Here is a 17,522-nt window from a genome sequence, read left to right on the forward strand (position 1 = left end):
GAATTGTGTGGGTTATGAGGAGCTGCACGACTATTGTACCCCATTCTTTTTAACTCATTACACACAGTCATTGTGCTAGCTGGACTGCTGGTAGCACTTTGGTAGTCACAGATGATTCCTTCTACTGATTTCATGTGGATACCTTTTGTACAGAAAAAAAGAAATCACCATCACTGGACATTATCTGGGGGGTGTTTTTTTGCATTTCCACTTCACAGTCAACCCTGATGAATTTGTCACTCAGATGACATCTGACGACTAGTCCATGTATGAAGCTACTGATCTCTTCTGGCCACCTATTCTGCTGTTACTAATTCTCTAGTGGCAACACAATACTTTCCACCTCATTTTATACTAGTAGGTCTGCACCTCATAACTTTCACTTATGGTGTAAAATACGAGGGTGGTTCAGAAAGTAACCTCCGATTGGTCACAGTGCGGGTTGTGGGGGGAGTAGCGACGCCATCTGTGCGTTCACGCACTCAACAGGTCAGTCGGCATCAAGCCGTGGTCGAGTGAACGTCGTACCTGCGCTAGTTTAGTTTTTGTGGCAGTTTTAAATGTGTGCTGCAATAGAAAACCCCGCCAAATGTGAAGTGCGTGCTGTCATAAGGTTTTTTACAGCCAAAGGATATTATGCAGCAGCTATTCATCATGAGCTTTGTGCCATGTATGGACCAAGAGTTATGAGTGAAGGAGTTGTCCGTGAATGGGTACGTTTATTTAAAAGTGGACGAGAAAACGTTCATGATGAAGAGAGGAGTGGTAGACCATCATTGGTGACTGACGAACTCGTTCAGACAGTTGATGCAAAAGTTCGTGAAAATCGACGTTTCTCAGTGTCGGAGTTGTCTACTGGTTTTCCACAGATTTCTATGACTCTCTTGTACGAGATAGTGACAGCAAGATTGGGTTACCGTAAGTTCTGTGCACGATGGGTGCCCAAAATTCTTACCGACCACCACAAAACTCAAAGAATGGCCTCTGCATTAGACTTTCTGTCATGTTATGAGGACGAAGGAGAACCATTGTTAAACAGAATCGTGACCAGTGACGAAACCTGGATTAAGTACATGAACCCTGATACAAAAGAACAATCAAAGATGTGGGCACATTCAAATTCGCCTACCAAACCAAGAAAAGCCTCGCAAGATTTTTCTGCCAGGAAACTGATGGCAACGGTGTTTTGGGATGCCGAAGGGGTCTTGTTGGTTGAATTCATGGAACGTGGTACGACCATTAATCAAGACGTGTACTGTGAAACAATAAAAAAGTTACGACGGGCTATACAGAACAAACACCGTGGTATGCTGACTTCCGGTATCGTTTTTTTGCACGATAACGCCCGTCCTCACTCTGCTCGCAGAACAACGGCCCTTCTTGAGTCCTTCAAGTGGGACGTTATCAACCATCCACCTTACAGCCCAGACCTGGCGCCAAGTGATTATCACCTCTTCATGCATTTGAAGAAATGGCTCGGGTCACAGCGGTTTGATGACGACGAAGAGCTCAAAGATGCGGTCACAGGCTGGCTCCAGGCACAAGCGGGTGATTTTTATGCAGAAGGAATTTCAAAGCTTGTGAAGAGATACGATAAGTGCCTCAATCGCTATGGAGACTATGTAGAAAAATAGTGCAAAGATGTAGTTGTAAGATTTATATATTAAAATATTTTTATTTAACTTGGTGTAATTTTTTAAATCAACCGGAGGTTACTTTCTGAACGGCCCTCGTAGATCTGATGACTCCTTGACATCAAGTTTTTGTTATGGTACATTCGTAATACAGTAGCACCCAAAAAGCCCATTGCCAGCTTGACCTCAGAAGTGGAGTATCTCATGCATTGGGCACCCACGATTGAATGAACTAATTATGTCTTTCATGCATTTGACCATGAGGCAGTGCCTGGTCTGTAATATCTGCCACATGACATGCTAAACTAATCCATTCGCCATAGACATTCCACCAACACATCAGTTAGCTCTCACTTTCCTTTTGAGATATTTTATAAGTTTTTTTGTTGAAAATCTTATTTAGTGTACCAAAAGCTCTCTGGCTATTTTTATTCTTTTACTGTCCATATTGCTGTTGCAGTCATTTGCCCTAAACACAAAAAAAAATCATCAACTGGTTCCAGGATATCATTGTTAATTTATACTCTCTTCTGTTTTATACACCACAAGAGAAAAAAAATGCACCACAAAAGAATTATCCACTTGGGATGGAAACTGGTAGATATGATGCACATGTACAGACAAACAAATGATTACAATTTCAGAAAAACTGGATGATTTATTTAAGAGAAAGAGCCTCACAGACTGAGCAAGTCAATAACACATTGACCCACCTATGGCCCTTATGCAAGCAGTCATTCGGCTTGGCATTAATTGATAGACTGTTGGATGTCCTCCTGAGGGATATCGTGCGAAATGCTGTCCAATCAGTGCGTTAGATTGTCAGAATCTCAAGCTGGTAGGAAGGCCCTGCCTGTAATGCTCCATATGTTCTCAGTTGAGAACAGGTTAGGCCAACATAGGATTCGGCAAGAATGAAGACATGCAATAGAAACTCTCGCTGTGTGGGGGTGAGCTTCACCTTGCTGAAATGCAAGCCCAGGATGACTTGCCATGAAGGGCAACAAAATGGAGTATAGAAAATCATCAATGTGCAGTTGTGCTGTCATGGTGCTATGGATAACAATCAAAAGGATCCTGCTTTGAAAAGAAATGGCATCCAAGACCATCACTTCTGGCTATTGGTCATATGGCAGGTGACAATCGGACACATCTTCATTAATTGTTGAGGCTCATTTTGAAGTGGGATGTGTCTACCCTGAAAGTTTGAGCACTATGCTTTATTTCCAATACAGCTCTTGATTTTCCACAAATAATTTTGCAATGTCTGCTGTATATACCCTACGCCATAGCAACTTTGTTGTGACAAATATAGTCCAATGCCTTTGGAAGGTCAAGGACCATATATCTAATTCTTCTTTGCTCACTTGCTGCTTTGCCTCTTTCAGAATATTTAAAATAGAATTTCCTAGTCTGTCTTGTAACAATTTGCACTGTTTTATGTAAGACCGATCTGACGGTAACTGATCTATAATTTTCAGCATTTGATTGATCCCTGCCTCTATGAACAGACATGATTTTTAACACTACTTAAACTATAGTTAAACTTGTCAGTGATCTCATCCATAAATCCGAACAGCAAGTAACATAGAATTTTCCTTTATTGTGAATTGTTGTACTAGTAAAAACTGTTGCTATAGTTTGAGACATTCTGTTTAGTAATTCAGTAGCTGTAAGCGATTCATTTCAGTTATAATTGTTCATTATTTACACCTAATGACAAGTACTTCGTCTGAGGATAAAAGATGGAGATCTTCAGATTCTAACAATGTTAGAAAAGGGAACTAGGAGAAGACAGCAACTGTAAGTTAGTGTTTGATGAAGTGCTGAACAAAGATCCAATATTATAAGAAAATTTAATTATTTGGAAGACTGGAATGAATGATAGTTGCATCTGACAGACCTCATTACAATACCTTCAGTTTGTAGAAGGCAATCAAGGCAGAATGATGATGCACAGCTTTGAGGGTGTAGTTTGAACTACAGAGTGAGAACAAAATGTGACGCCATTACGTATGAAGTTCCTATGGAGAAAAGCCTTCATGACAGTGTTTAGAATAGCAAGGTGATGATTAATGACAGTTAAAAGATTAATGAAGTTGTATGTCTCTCCTCGTGATGGAAGGGGTAAGCATGGAAATAGGCCATAGAAAGTTAAGGAAGAAGGAGAAAAGGCAGTTGATAATCGTACTGATTCATTTTAGGGTATATTAAGTCATTGCAGTAATGACAAAACCAGGATATTTTATCTCCCAAAGGAACTTTCAGTGAAAAAAAATACACAAAATGTTCCAGGAAAAATACCCAAATTGTGACATTTCATGTCAGATGTATAGAACAATAATCAGCATCCAATTCAATGTAGTGCACACACTCTGTGATAAGTGCTGAATGCAAGAGTATATGAAAATTTAGGTAATGATATGAAGAAACAAGCCTGGAAAGAAATTAATAAGATCACCATTGACCACAAGATTCACAAAGTCAAAGCTGAAACTTTTTATTCGAGAAAGAGAAATACGTGTTTAAGAAGGCAAAATTCTAATGAAACAGAAACAAACTTTGTACTTACGAAGTACCACCATAATTATCTCTATTACAAAAGGCAGTTGTTTACTCTATAAAAATTCATCAGCTGTCAAATGGAATTCTGTTGTTCTACACCTTTGTTTTTTTTTTAGTCTCTGTGCGACAGAATTGTTGGACAAGAAAGTCAAACATATTTAATTTTTTATGATTCACGTTCAGGCCAGAATAAGAATTACACTGTTCCAAGTTATTTTAATTATCCTGTGAGTGAACTAAAACTTCTGAAGACAGTGAAAGTAACTATTCCTATTGGAGGACACTTTCGTGGAGTGTGGTAAGAATATAATTTATAATATAAAAGCAGCTGTAGAAGTACCGATGGGTTAGGTGCGAATAGTGGTTAAAGCTCAATGGAGACCTAAACCTTTTGATGTTGTGATAGCCAATCAAGATTTTATAAAAATTGTTAATCATTTCTGCAAAAGAAATATTTGAGAAAGTGCTAAAAAGACCCTTTGGTGGGGTAGTAAAAAAAAACTGCTACGCCTCATTCAACACTGAGAAACTTATAATGGAGCTATGATTTCATTGGTGGTGTGAGCTTCACAGCAACTTCAAGATCAGCAGCCTGGAGAATACATCTCCTGCTTACTAAGGTAAAATATAAAAATTAAGTAAAATATTATTTTAGGGTAATTTTATATAATATTAATAATAATAATTTGTTCTTTCAGGCCCTCTGGCAATATCAAAAGAAGAAAAGTATCAGGACCTCCATGTTTTGAAGGAATGTTGTTTTCAAGAAGCTAGTGTGTTTTACACATACCTTTTACACTAGGCTGAAAAGTGCATGTTGTGACAAAGTGGTACTGTAATGTGTTTTTATTACCACTTTATACATGTTGTTAAAATAGCAAAGATAAATTATTTAAAAAGAAATATGTTTATTGTTTCAAATATTGTTTTTCATTACAAAATACTGTGACAAATAACATTGAACAAAAATTAGTTTTACTTGCAATATTTTCTATAATGCTACATAAGAGCAGCTAGTTTTTCCTTTGTAATCCACGACATTACTTCAAATATTATGCCAGTAAAACTGCAATTTTGATGTTTAAGGTATCAGCTTATATTAAATATTATGTATATAACACGATCCTCCAAATGACGTTAGTATTTATTAATTTTAACCATTACTACCCATGAAATTTGATTTCAATCTTTAAAATTGCTCTCCTGAACAGTATGATTATGTGCTCTTCAAGTAAGTTGTGGAAGAAGCTGGATTTTGTTTTTCTTGTTGGTATACTATATACTTTCTTCTTCTTTCTCTAAATTGTGGAAATGCCTTGGATTCTCTTGATCTCTATCTTTCTATGTAATTTTTAGTTCTTGCCTTGGCTTTATATTATATTTCTTACTATTCGTTTTCTATTATTCTCTGTATTTACAATTCTTTGTTCAATAGGGAAGGCATAATTTTATTTGATGCAGAAACCACAATTTTCTGATATTAATCCCAGAACAGCCAAGGGTAATCCCAACTTTGTCTGTAGAGTCTTCTTCTTGAATTGCATCCCAACTGTCAATCACCCAGAGTAATTTTATGTTTATGGCATGTATGTATTCTTGCAAAGGTGATTCAGAACAATTGCAGTGATTCCTTTGAATTAGACATGTAATGCTGAATGGGAGAGAAACCCTCAGTTCTTACTGGGTGAGACATAGGGTTTTCCAACAAGAGAAAAACCACCTCTTAACTGAAAGGTATTTTAAGGCAATCTAATAATGAAAGCATTCACAAAAGAGACAGACAGACAGACCTCCACATGCTTCGATGATTATTGGAGCAGACATGGAGTCAGTCTGCAGTTTTATTTAGAGCTCATCTTGGTAAAGTTACCAATGAGTAAAAGTGATAAATGGTGAGTGCCTGAAGCATTATCACACATCATTACAGCCACTCAATCTTTATTCTATTTAGCGGCTGCAGAACTCTTGTCATTTCATGATGCTAATTTTAAATTTAAGCCCATCTCAGCCGTATACAGTTTAACACTGTGTAACTCTCTTTCTCATCTGAGTCTTGATATGCTTCAAAAAAACGACAGCTCCTATGCAATACGTTGCTAGCTTCTTGCCAACCTGCACTTACTAGGTGGTTTTCTAACATTCCATACCTCAGTCAGCTAAAACGGAACCATTGCAGGATTACTTTGTTCTCTGTCTGTCTGTCTGTCTGTCCGTCCGACTGACTGTTGAAAACACTTTTCCTCAGGAACAGATAGACATATCAAGTTGACATTTATGTCACATACTGGGGCCTATGGTCCCTTGGTGGTGTAAAACATTGAAGCTTGTAAATCAGTGCAATCAGAAGATACATCAAATATTTTAATACTCATGACTCACTCATCAAAACCTGTGGGGTATTCCCATTGGCCTAGGACCATGACATTTGGTGAGAAGCAAGTTTTCACAGTATAACCAAAGGAAAAAATTTGAAAACTGTAAATTTGTAATCAAATCAAATGAAAAAAAAAATATATATATATTTTTGTCATCTGCTATCAGCCTGTCTGTTAACATGTCTTTTTTTCGGGAACAAGTGGACATTTCAAGTTGTGATTCATGTCACTTGCTAAGGTTTATGGTCTCTTGGCAGTATAATAAATGTTAGCTTCTATCTCAGTGCAGTGAAAATATATGGCCATTAACATCACATACTTTGGTACAGTCAAACGCACTCATCAAAATCTGTAGGGTACTTCTTGTTGATTTAGTATCAGGGAATTTGGGAAGAAGCAAGGGTTCACAGTAAAAGTAAAGAAAAAATCAAAAAACCGTAAATTTGTAAATATACAAGGGCTATTCAGAAAGTAAGGAATGCTTCCGTGTGACGCCACTAGGTGCGCCCAGATCACATATATTATGGTATGTGCATGCTCGGCAGCTCAGTTGGCATCCATCCGTGACAGCGGGAATGTGTCTGCGCGTCTGGTTTTTTCGATATTCGAATTTGACATGTGCGCTGCAATCGAAAATCCCGTCAGTTCAGAGGTGCGGTCTGTGATACGGTTTTTGTTGGCAAGAAACCTAAAACCCATAGAAATTTATTGTGAACTGTCCAAAGTGTATGGTAACAATGTAATGAGTGAATGTTTCGTCTGGAAATGGTGCATTCGGTAACAAAATGGCCAACCAACGTTCATGATGAAGAGAAGAGTGGATGCCCGAGCATTCTGAGTGATGATCTTGTTGCCAAAGTTGATGAAACGATTTGTGAAAACCGTCACTTCACAATAACGGAGCTTTCGCTTTCTTTTCCACAAGCTTCACAGACTTTGTTGTTTGAAATTGTCACTCAAAAGCTAGGTTACCACAAATTTTGTGCACGATGAGTGTCCAAAATGCTTACAGAGTACCATAAAGAACAGTGAATGGGGGCAACGTTGACATTTCTGGAGACCTACCACAAACATGGTGATTTATTACTGGATCGAATCGTAACTGGTGATGAGACTTGGATGAAATAAGTTGATTGCGAGACAAAATTACAGTCCATGGAGTAGGGGCACACAAGGTCCTCCCAAAAACCAAGAAAATGTTTGCAAACCTTGTCAGCAAGGAAGTTGATGGTGACAGTGTTTTGGGATAGGCAATGTGTGCTTATTGGTTTTCTCAGATGTGGAGCAACCATAAATTCTGCCCAGTACTGTCAGACTTTGTGCAACCTTAGAAGAGCAGTTCAAAACAAACGCCAAGGAAAGCTGATGGCCAAAATTTTGTTTTTGCACAACGATGCCTGACCTCACACTGCAAACCGCACTAAAGAACTCCTTAATTCATTCAAATGGGAAATTTTCCCTCATCTGCCCTACAGCCTCGATCTTGCACCAAGCAACTTATACCTGTTTCCCAAGATGAAGAACTGGCTTGCAACACAGCACTTTGACGATGACGCAGAACTCCAGGCGGGCGAGACTCACTGGCTGAAGTCTCAGGCAGCAGAATTTTATGACGAAGGTCTTTCAAAGCTTGTCCACTGCTATGCTAAGTGCCTCAATGTGTTTGGTGACTGTGTGGAAAAGTAGTATGTCAGTTGCTCTTTCAGATGTATATTGTTGTTGTTGTTGTTGTGGTCTTCAGTCCTGAGACTGGTTTGATGCAGCTCTCCATGCTACTCTATCCTGTGCAAGCTTCTTCATCTCCCAGTACCTACTGCAACCTACATCCTTCTGAATCTGGGAATGTATTTCTTGTACTTGGTTTTTTAATGCCAAAATGTTCCCTACTTTCTGAATAGCCCTTGTATCACACAAAAAATATTTCCTTTCTCATTTTTTATCCGACATCAAACTTGCAATTAAAACAATCAGTAGTTCTGCATTTCGGCTGGCTGGGTCGCAATGGTAAAAGTCAAGCGTCAGGCGAGGAATGACTTTATTACTCATATGATGCGTTTCAGAATGAATCCATCATCAGATTTCCAGGAGCGATTACTGCATGTGAATAAGGCATTTCACATACACCTTTAAATGCCATATCTTCAAGCAGTTCACTCCTAAATGGGTCAGGTGTGCACGAAATGTCAGAGGCTGCCACCCAGGTAGCTAACAGTGTGGGGTGTATGCAAGGGTTTCATAGATTGTGCAAGTCTCCATCCACTCCAGATAACAATAGCAACACAGAAGTATCAGTGTAAGGTCGAAAGAAGTGCCTCCCACAGGTGAGGATATTAAAATACTAATTGCAAACTGCCGAAGCATTCGCAACAAAATGCCAGAGTTTGAAGTGCTCATGGAAAAATGGTGAACCTCACATAATACTAGGTACAGAAAACTGATTGAAACATAAAATTGGTAGCAGTGAGATTGTTCGGGAAAATCTAAGTGTATATCGAAAGGATAGGCAAATGGGAAGTGGAGGTGGTGTATTTGTCACCACCGATAGAAATTCCAGCCACATGTTAGATTGTTTGGGTAAGACTCAGTATCAGGGGTAGGCATCAAATGGTAATTGGATCCTTCTATGGAAATATATTGGATCTAATGGCAACAAATTGACCTGACCTTTTTGAGGGTGTCCACTTAGAAACTGGTATCAGTGATTGTGATTGGGTTGTGGCAACAATGATTACCAAAGTACAAAGAACAACTAAACCGGGCAGAAAGATATATATGTTTAGTAAATTGGATAAATAATCGGTACTGTCATATCTCAGTGAGGAACTTGAAACTTTCAGCACAGGACAGAAGCATGTAGAGAAACTATGGCTCAAGTTTAAAAGAATAGTTGACCACACACTGGATAGATGTGTACCCAGCAGGACAGCACATAATGGGAGGGAACCTCTATGGTATACATCACTGTAAGGAAACTTCTAAAGAAACAGTGATTACTGTGTAATATCTGTAAAACAAAGAGTAATGCTATAGGTAGCCAGATGCTGAATAAAATGCATCAAGAGAGCAGTGCATGATGCCTTTGATAACTACCGTAGCAGATTATCGTCAACTGAGCTTTCACAGAAACCAAAGAAATTCTGGTCACATGTAAAGTGTAGCACCTAAGTTACTGTCCAGTCCCTAGCGAACGAGACAGCAGCTGAAATTGAGGGCAACTGAGTTTTCAAATGTTCCTTTACAGAGGAAAACTCAGGAGAACTGCCCTAGTTTAATCCTTGTACCACTGAAAAGATGAATGAAATAAATTTAGTGTCAGTGGCGTCGAGAAACAGCTGAAATCATTAAAACTGAACTAAGTTCCAGGCCTCAATGAAATCCCTGTCAGAATCTGTACTGAATTTGTGGCTGATTTAGCCCTCTTCTAACTATAATCTATTGTAGATCCCTCGAACAACAAACAGTGCCCAATTCTTGGAAAAAAGCACAGGTTACACAAATCTACAAGAAACATAGCAGAAGTGATGCAAAATACTACCATTCAGTATCCTTGTGGTTGAGTAGAACATATTCTGAGCTCAAACATAATGAGGCTTGTTGAATCGAATGACCTTCTCCGTGCCAACCAGCAAGGATTCCGAAAACTTAAATCATGTGAAACCTAACTTGCACTTTTCTCACGTGATATACTGAAAGCTTTGGATCAAGGCACTCAGGTAGATGCCTTATTTCTTGATTTCCAAAATTCATTTGACTCAGTACCATACCAATGCTTATTGGGAAAAGTACAATACGGGGTATCAAGTGAAATTTGTTACAGGATTGAAGATTTTTTGGGAGGATGTGGCATGTTATCTTGAATGGAGTGTCATTGTCAGAATGAACTTCGAATGTAACCCATGTAAGTGGTTTGGGACCCTTGCTGTTCATGGTGTATATTAATGGCCTTGCAGTCAATATTAATAGTAGCGTCAGGCTTTTTGCAGATGATGCAGTTATCTCTAATGAATCTCTCTGATGGAAGCTGCATAAACATTCAGTCAGGTCTTGATGAGGTTTCATAGTCATGCAGAGACTGGTACCTGGCTTTAAATGTTCAGAAATGTAAAACTGTGCACTTCACAAAAAAGAGGTATTCTCTGATTAGAATATCAATGAGTCACAGTTGGAATCGGCTAACTCGTACAGATACCTGGGTGTAATACTTTGTAGGGATATGAAATGAAATCATCACATAATCCCAGTTGTGGGTAAAGCAGGTGGTAGACTTTGATTTATTGGTAGAATACTGGGGAAGTGCAGTCAATTTACCAAGGAGGTTGCTTACAAGTCACTCATGTGAGCAATCTTAGAATGTTTCTCTAGTATGTGGGACCTGTACCGAATAGGACTAACATGGGATATTGAACATATATAGAGAAGGGCAGCACAAATGTCGCAGGTTTGTTTAATCCATGGGAGAGTGTCATAGAGATACTAAAGGAACTAAACTGGAAGATTCTTGAAGATAGACGTAAACTATCCTGAGAATGTTTGTTAACAAAGTTTCAAGAACTGGCTTTAAATGAAGGCTCAATGTATATACTACAACTTCTATGTATTGTTCACATAGGGGTCATGAGGATAAGATTAAAATAATTACTGCATGCACAGATGCCTTCAATGATTTTTCCCATGCACCATACACGAATGGAATTGGAAGAAACCCTAACAACTGGTACGATGGGATGTACCTTCTGCCACACACATCACAGTATACATGTATGGTAGAGAACCCTCAGTTTGTGAGCCCTACTCTCACCTGAACTTTTTTTCCCCCCTCCATAAAATGCACAGACCTCTGTTGAACTGCTGATGAAACTTGGCATGTACTGCTTTATCTATTCTCATGAAAATCTGTTGCTTCAATAAATATTCACCCCCCCCCCCCCCCCCCGAAATCAAATGTGGATTGTTCTGCAAATGTATCAGAATTTTTTTCTGTTTGTTCTCCAGTCATTGATGGTTAAAGCTGATATTTTATACACATTAGCAATGGTTCAGTTTCATGCCTTTAGTAATATGTTTTATTTCTTTTAATTGTTTTGTTGCTTTTAATTTTTAAGTAAAATCGCAATGCATGTCAATTTGAATACTTTGATTTCCTGGGACATAAAACTTTGTAGGACACTGAATGGTGGTCATCAACTAAAACTGGTATACAAAACAACAGTGAAGCTGATGTTGTGAAATTCTTATGTGTTGACTTTAACATCTGCAGGAAGACAGTTGTTAGGAGCACTCTTTGTGCAGCAGGAGAGAATAGTTTCTCCAAATGTAAATGTCATTAAGGGCTGTTATATGTATAATAAGAACAAGAATGAGAATGGCAATGCATCCTTTAATACCAATACAGCTGACAGATCAACTTGTGTAAAAGTAGAACCCTGCTTGTGTCGTGTAAACCTCGGATGACTGTTAGGAGACTCTAAATCTCGAAGAGAGGAAAAAAGAAAAAAAAGAAAAATAATAGTTAGGTAAGCAGAAACCAAACTCGCACATTCTAACTTCAGATAGTCAGAAACTCTGATAATTTTTGTTTGGATAGGTGGAGTTCTGCTGTTGTAACCTAACATACAATAGAGGTTATATTCCCTGTATTTATTTTCTGATGGATTTCTCTCAAATCTTCTGACAACAGTAAAAATTATAATTTGGTTACAAGTTTTTGGTTTAGTTAACTTACCTACAAAAAACATTTTGCTCTGAGTTGTGTCTAGCAATTCAACTCTTCTAACGTTCTGACGACTTAAAGTGTGAGTGTGGATCTGGGTTATATCGGCTTATTCCCCCAAACCACCTTCCACTTCTTTACGAGGTGACTTACTTGGAATTTGCAGCCACTCTTCTTTACTGAATAGCTGGCTGCTGGAAACCCTCTTGACTTCTTCTTCATCAAATAACCCTAGGTAAAGGAATTTTTAGTCTCCTTCTACGTATGGAATAAGTAGACATACAAACTTTACTTTTCGTCAGCTAACAATGTATTTGAGCTCCATACACAATAAAAATCTCACTTTCCACATGAATATGTAACTTCCTGCAAGTCTCTCGTCGGATGTTAGAAACAAATTGAGTTACAGTTAAAAGAAAGTTGGCTTGGATACCATGACCTTTCTTAACGTGAATCATAAAATGAGTCTTGCCTCTAACAAGGTTGTGTCAAGAATCTACAAGAGTACTTTTTCAACTGTTCTTGTTTTAATAACAATAGTCAGTGACACAATAAGCACAGAGCTGCATATAAACTCCATGGTTCTTCCTTACCCACTCACTAAAACATCTATGGATTGCCCAACAGGTACTTGTTGGTGCCGTCCGACCGCTGCATCTAATTTCTTCCCGCAACTGATTTTAAACCTGCACACACAAACATGTGGTTTATTTGAAATTACATTGTGTTTTATGTATATGCTGTCTGATAAAATCTTGTTGGACTAAGTACTCTCATATAAGATTGCATCTATTAGGTCATGAAAACTGTTTGTGTGGTAATTGCCATTCATTGTTTTAAATTTAGATCACTTATCATTGCTGTGTATGGGGATTCCTCAGTGGCTTTCTGTAAAAACATGTCTAACTTAATAAGTAAACCGTACACAGGATTTAGTAATTGATGTGGACCTAATGTCAGCCTTTCGCTGCCTTAAATTTTAACTGTATTGCTGCTGCTGCTTGAAAAGCATTTTTAAATTGTTTTGCACTGCACATGGGATTCTGTCTTGATTGTGCTGCCTAGAAATATTGCGACTACCCCATCTTAGAGACTTGTGGAATTGCGTTGATCTTGTATAGTTCAAACATTTGTTTCATTTCCTTTAGTATGTATTCGGTCATAATTAAACTGTCATAACACTGTAATCATCAGAAATTGTATCTTTTGTAATGGTCTTGATACGTACATTTTTGTTATCAAATCATTAACATCTGTGGTAATTTCTTACCTCCTTGTGTTTAGCACAAAAAGAGCTCTTCCGTCAGTATGGCTCTGTGGCTATGACCACAGTAAGAGGTCTCCTTTGTGCTTAATTTCCAAGTGCTTTCTGGTGCTTGAATGTCCTCCAGATGTGGTGGAAGTACTACATCTACATACATACTCTACAAATCACTATGAAGTGGGTGGCAGAGGGTACTTCTCATTATATCTTTTATTTGCGTTTCTTCCATTTCATGCTAAGAATGGCTGCCTAAATGCATATGTGTGAGCTGTAATTAATCTAAACTTGTCTTTTGGGTATCTACAGAAGTGATATGTAGGAGGCTGTTGTATATTCTTAGATTCCACATATAATACAGGTTATTGAAACTTTGCATGTAGACAATTATGGCATAACGGATGGCTGTTGTGACACTTCTGTCATTTCAGGTTTTCCGGCATTTGATCATTTATGTTTGCCCCTCTCCGTATACATTCAGTATCCCATATTAGTCCTCTTTTGATATGGGTCCTGTATGCCTGAGCAATATTCTAAGATGAGATGCACAAATGATTGTAGGCAGACTCCTTAGTTGACTGATTTCATTATTCTAGTATCCTATCAATTAGCCAGTCTGCCACTGATCATTCCAATTTCATATCCCCATAAATTGTTACACATGGCTATTTGTATGAGTTGACTGTTTATAATAGTGGCTCATTGATATTGTAGTCATTATATACTATGTTACTTTGTTGTGTGAACATTTAAAGCGAGTTGCAAATCTGTTCTCTTCTAGTTAAGGGAATTTCTAGCTTTCAGCTTTGCTACCATTTTGTTTATATATGGCCCAAAATGACACTGGAATAACTTAAAATGTACGTTGGCATGCACCCTATCCCTCCCTGGACTTGTCACCTACTGTGCCCATTGTTACTCCTCAACTTCCTTTGTGAGTTCTTCACGTAGAGCCTCAAAGTCTGCAGCATGACTAAGGCCTGTATTTTGTTTGAGGGTGGTAATAAGATGGAACTCTCCTATTTTTACAGGACTTGAGGGCCTACACTGGACTCAAATTTAAACTATTTGGCAACAGTTCTTTTTTCTTCTTGTCGGTCCCTTTTACCTTGAGTCTCTTGATTATGGCAGATATCTGTTGTATCCTTCTATGCCCACTTTTATCAGTTACTTTCTTCCATTAAAGTCCGATAGCTGACACACACATTTTTTTAAAATATAGAATTCCTTCTCCCAGTCCTTTTACTGCTTCCCAGTTAGCAACCCCTCCACATTCCAGTTCCTATGTAGTTCTTCTCTGACAGTCACAAATCTTTCTTTCCTGTTGTAAGGTACTGAGTAGGTGGACACCAGGAAGTATTTTTTACTGAAAAAATTAGACAGTTCTCAAAAGATGAGTTTATCCCAGATAGCTGGCTGTTTACATAGCACCCTCATTTGGTAATAACTACAATGTTGTGGCTTTGGATGCAAAGCTGTGGCAATAACATCTCAGAAATGCCACTTTCAACAATCAGATTGCATTGAGACACTACAAACTCCAATCGAATTTTGATTATCTGAATTGTCACCAGTAGCTGCTTGGATGAGATTCATGTTAATGTAGCAACTGTATAATATTCAAATAGTACTACTCTGGTAATTTTATAATATTGAGATACTGATGTAAACTAGATTGTGTTGTATTTTTTGTTTTATACCTACAATAAACTACAGATTTTTGAAAGTTCTGTAATGCAGTTCCCAGTGTTTGGTTGTTTTCCTAGTTACAATTTCCTTCTTGAAGCAGTTCATGTGTTTACTTTTTTTTCCTCTCTCTTTGGCACTGTAGCCTTCTGCCTTCCAGTGTATTGCTAGCCTCCATGGTCTGTTTATGACACATCATCCCGTTAGCAGTACGGCAGAAGTGCGCACTTTACATGGAATTTTAAGTTTTACTGGATTGGTTATATACAGCTGGTATCTACCGCATCTTATAATATATCCTACAGGGTGTTATCTAGTAAGATATTTTTCAGATTCCTACCATTCTCGATGTTTCGTTCCATACAAGAGTATTATTCTGCAGAAGATATTTCCTGTGTGCTTTTAGTAATTTCCCTAGGCTTTAGTTGATTCATAGGCATTTTATCCCCGTTCACAGCAGTAGTCTCTTACATTATTTTTTTCTTCCCTTCCCCCCCCCCCCCCCCTCCCCCCCCTTTTTTTTGGCCTGGCTCATCAGCAATCATGATTTGTATGTTTTGAAAAGCATCTTTTGCATATATTCAATTTTATTACGACAGTGCACCAATGTGGTTTGATTCTTAACGTGGACAACTTCCTGAAAGCTGGGACTCTGTAATTGTCGATCTACATTATGGAAATATAAGCACTGTGAGTACTTGTCACTGTTTTTTGTTTAATACCAATGCTATGGTTCTGTATCATGACCATTTCAAATTTCTCACAGTGATTTGTATTCTTGATATGTAAATGTGAAGGTGTGTGTATACTAATGTGGAAGCAGTAGTTGGGAATAAAACATTTTCATACAGCTACGTGGCTCTTGGCAACACCTCATCATTCTCGATGTTTTAATTGCTATAATTTTTTTGATAATTTGAATGGCTTTTGAATTTTATTGTTATTCACAATGTCTCTGAGCTGTGGTTGCCCTCTCCAGAAAGTATTTAAACAGAAAACTAATCTGACGCAATGACTTAAAATGCAATCAACAACATTTTTATTCCAGATGGATCTTGTTTACCTTTGTCGTAACATAGAAAATAACAGTCCAGCTTATAATGGAAGGTAGTTCAGCTGAAGGTTTGCACCTCTAAAAATCTTGCAAATTGCCTCAGTTGACCTAACTATTGTCTTGTCAGAGTTTTATATTGTCCTGTAGAGAGACTAGGAGACTGCCTTAAAACTTTACATATTCCACAACCAACTGGGAAAACTTTTCCTGATATTTTTGTAGTGTTCTCATTGTCAGATAACATGATGCTCAATCAAAATAGGTGTCAATAACCTGGTGGTACTCGTACTCTTTCACCTGTTTGTATTGTGTTTACAACTTGATAAGTAATACAGTCCTTCAAATCATATGTGATCCTTGCAGAGTAAGAGAGAAGCATTGGTAGAACAAAGTTAAAACCGACGTGTGAAATAAAAGTAAAAGTTTAGAGTTGCAAGTATCAAGAGTGAAAATTTGAGAGTAGAAGCTACATCATGTTTTACCAGCTTGGAGATTACTATAATCCCCACTCATCTTTTTTTATTTGAAGAGAATTGCCTTAATGTGAACTGTTTTGATCTTCCATTAAATGATTTTTATTTATTCCCCCCCCCCCCCCCCCCCCCCCCTACAGTGGTGTTTGCGTTAAATGTGCATGCTAATAGAATACAATTTCTTTGAACATAGGATTACCATATCTATATCACATTGTGAGGCAGTCAAATAAATATTTAATTTAGTTAGCTCTGCTTCAATGACAGTTCTGCAAGTGGACAAGCAAAAATTTGTAACTGTGTGGAGGATTTGTGCTGTACATTTGAAACTTTACTTACCACTTTCTGCATGAAGTGACAGCACTACATTGTTAAACAATCAGTTCCATGACTGTTGAACAAAGAATTCTTATTTGATATTTGTAAGTTAGCCTTCCTTACACAAATTACCTTAGGTGTCTGATTGTCACTTCGTATCATATTGGTGGGTTGTTTACAATTTGACAATTATCACCACATTCTAAAGTAGCTGGTGCGTATTGGTTTACAACTCCTGTGACAAATTTCATGTGGAAACAAATACGCACTGTCTTACTACTGTATCATCAAGTATTACTCCAGATGGTAATAATGTTTAGCTGTTAAAGATTTTTTTACTGTTGATGAAGTGTTGAAGTAGTCTGAAAACTGTTAACACAGTCTCAAAATATTGCTGCGAGCTGTGCTACTTTTAGGATGGAGTAGCAGTTAGTGTTGCTGACTGG

At 37.9% G+C, this 17,522-nt stretch overlaps 1 protein-coding gene across 3 annotated transcripts in view; it reads left to right on the forward strand.

The window, feature by feature from the left end:
- LOC124796393 (guanine nucleotide-binding protein subunit beta-5) overlaps nt 1-17,522 on the forward strand; it is a 162,726-nt gene that overhangs the window by 10,122 nt on the left and 135,082 nt on the right. The window contains exons 1-2 of one of the 3 annotated variants that reach the window (XM_047260563.1): nt 2,135-4,819; nt 4,898-5,029. The exons of 1 other annotated variant lie outside the window; for it this stretch is intronic. The gene's annotated coding sequence lies outside the window, so the exon portion shown is untranslated. Of the gene's footprint in view, nt 1-2,134; nt 4,820-4,897; nt 5,030-17,522 lie in introns of those variants that run through there. One more of the 3 variants, XM_047260564.1, reaches the window with a different exon arrangement.

This window comes from Schistocerca piceifrons, chromosome 4 (assembly GCF_021461385.2).
Source record: "Schistocerca piceifrons isolate TAMUIC-IGC-003096 chromosome 4, iqSchPice1.1, whole genome shotgun sequence".
NCBI classification, from domain to species: Eukaryota; Metazoa; Arthropoda; class Insecta; order Orthoptera; family Acrididae; genus Schistocerca; species Schistocerca piceifrons.